Below are 2926 nucleotides of genomic sequence, written 5' to 3'. Positions count from 1 at the left end.
AGCATATCTGGATGCTAGCCAAAGGGCAAAAACTCGGTCATACTTAAGACATTTACTCTTATGGTCTATCCATGCAGAAAAACAAGGGGGATTAGGGCCATCCATGTCCTGGCAATACATACACGGGCTAAAACTAGAAAACTGTTAGCATACAGTTTCAAAGAAGAGCTCAAGGAATCCAAAAAGACAAAGACGAGGAGTAAATAGAGGCATACTCATTCCAGTCTCCTGTATGCACCCAGCAACTCTTGTCCAGAAAGAGGCGACCCAACATCAGATCCAAAGCCAATGCCAAACACCAGCAGGTGACAATGCACACTTAGGACATGCGTCTGAGACAAGCCCTCCAAAACCATGAAGGCGGACAGGCGTCCAGTAAACTCTGTGCAGAATGTAAAGTTGTATTTGCTGATTTCTGGCTTACGCCGCAGCTCCAGATGAACCCAGCAAGAAATCCCAATCCTCATCTGTCAAAGCACCCAAGTCAGCATCCCAGTGAGATCTAAAGGTGCACAGCCCTGCGGCACCAAAATGAGTTATTAAAGAGGAGTAAGCTATAGAAATTGACTTCCGCCTCGAGAGGGTGCAAATAGAACTGGAGATACTATAAGAACCGGGGCATCCCCTCCCCACTGTGCACAGATAGCATGCCGAAGCTGTAAATACCTATAAAACGCGCTGGAGGGGAGACTGAAGGTGGAAGACAGGGAGGAAAACAAGTATAAAATACCATTATTTAACTGACCACACCAGTAACGCCATAGGTTGGCCACAAAGATCTGCCCCCCAGCCTACACAGATCCCTAAAAGCTAAGTTTCCCCAAAGCGGAGTACATGGATCCAGGTAAGGTTCACCTAGAATCTTAGCTACAGCAATCCAGGCCCTATGTGCCTGCTGCAGCAAAGGAGGGCACTGGGAAAGAGGGGTCTTAGCCAAGAGAAATTGCAAAGGAGTTAACACTAGCCCAGTCCTTTCTAGTAGAGCAAAAGGAACATCTCAACGCTCCATAGAAGTGACCCATTCCTGTAAGTGAACTAATTGGGCAGCAAAATAGTAAAGTTGCAAATCGGGTAAGGCCAATCGCCCCTCCCCCTATCCCCTACAAAGAGTCTTATAAGCAATACGGGTTCTCCTATTTCCCCATACGAAGGAACATATGTACCTAGCAATTAGAGCAAATTGAGATAGTGGGACATAAACTGGATAGTTATGTAGTACATATAAAAATTCGGCTGGACCATAATTGTTATCAATTTAACACAGCTCGTCACTGAAAAAGGGAGTTTTAGCCAAACCCTGGACTTATTTTTAAGATAGTCAATTTGGAGAGTGAAGTTTAAGTGAATGCATTCAACTGGAGAGTGGGTAATTTCAAGTATAACCTTATTAAGCCGGAGAGCCAGAATATTAGCCAAAATGTTTATATCGGTGGAAGGTAACAAGATGGGACGGTAGGAGTCTGGGTATACGGGGTCCTTACCCGGTTTTGGAATGACCACAATAAGAGCTTCTGTCATTGAGGGAGGGAGGGGGGGAGGGGGGAAGAAGCCAACTCCAACAGAGCCTCAAAAATTTCCAATAATTTTGGATAAAAAAAAAAATGAAATGGGCTTTATATAATTCAATAGAGTCCATCCACCCCAGGGGCCTTCTGATTCGGAAACTGTTTAATTGGATCCTCAATTTCCTCTAATGAGATGGGAGACTCTAAGTACTGCTGACTTGAGTCTGGCAAAGTGGGAAAAATCAACTAATCTAAGTAGGATGTTCGTGCGTAAGGGGAGTAATGGGCCCTACAGTGATACACATCATTTAAATGAGCATTAAATACAGCAGCAATAGAGGGGGTATCTTCACAAAATATACCAGCCGGGTTCTGTGATCTGTGCACAGTGGTAGGAGAAACCTCCGTCCGGGCCATAAATCTACTAGCCCTATCCGCCTGTATATTGTGGTCATGAGCAGTAAACAGAAGACGACGCTTGGACTTATCAAGCAAAAAATCAGTCCATTGCTTATGCACAACAAGCCATTCCATACATTTTCTATGATTTTACAATTATCTTGTGATTTTTTTACTGATCATATTTGTAAGCTGTGTAATATATACAGTGACTAGAATCACATAGACCAGGTAAAATCCTTCAGCATCTTTATTTCTCACCACAGGCAGGTATACAGGATACAGCAGTTTCAAAGGCAAGATGTTACACAAAGTCTTTAAAAGAGCAATATTTTCTTCAGTGGACTCGCAGGTCCAGGATCCCTAACACTAGTCACCCCCGGGACTATAAGCTGGGCATTGTCGAAGCCGGATAATTGGCTGAGACAGAGTCGGTTAAAAATTAGATTGGGGCAACGCCATTTTGCGAATGGCAACGAGACGCCATTTTGCGACTGGCCGCCCAGCGCCATTTTAGTGAATCTCGCCCATTATAAGTACATACGGCAATGCTATTCTATAGCGTTGTGTGATTCCCACACAATAGAAAGAAGTTAAAAGTCCTCACCATGTAAATACAGTCATTAAAACATATAAACTGATTAAACCTGCAAAACATGTACCATGGTGTACTCCACAAAACATATAGTCGCACAGCGCTAACTGGCGTCTTTTCCCATTTCCCCAATACTTACACAATGCACACTTACATAAAAGGTTCCTTAACATTAAAGTGTAATATCCAAGGTTTATGCAGTAATTTACTGTGCGACTCATTAGGCTAAATAGCGACAATTTTAGAAGGTATAGACAGGATTGCATAGAGGTTTTAAATAGGTATCGATAGTTGGGGGCTCGCAGTGTGAAATCACTGGGTAGAGGGTGGACGAAATCACTGAAAAGGGTAGGTGTTATTGAAATGCCTACATGCTAGCAGTTGAAAGTTAGTCAAAAAGGGATTAGGTGCGTGGAAACAGCCTGGT

The sequence above is a fragment of the Taudactylus pleione genome, unplaced genomic scaffold, assembly GCF_031769625.1.
Source record: "Taudactylus pleione unplaced genomic scaffold, aTauple2 ptg000109l, whole genome shotgun sequence".
In the NCBI taxonomy this organism is placed as follows: Eukaryota; Metazoa; Chordata; class Amphibia; order Anura; family Myobatrachidae; genus Taudactylus; species Taudactylus pleione.
The sequence above is the reverse complement of the archived record's forward strand: the minus strand, read 5'-3'. Positions refer to the sequence as shown.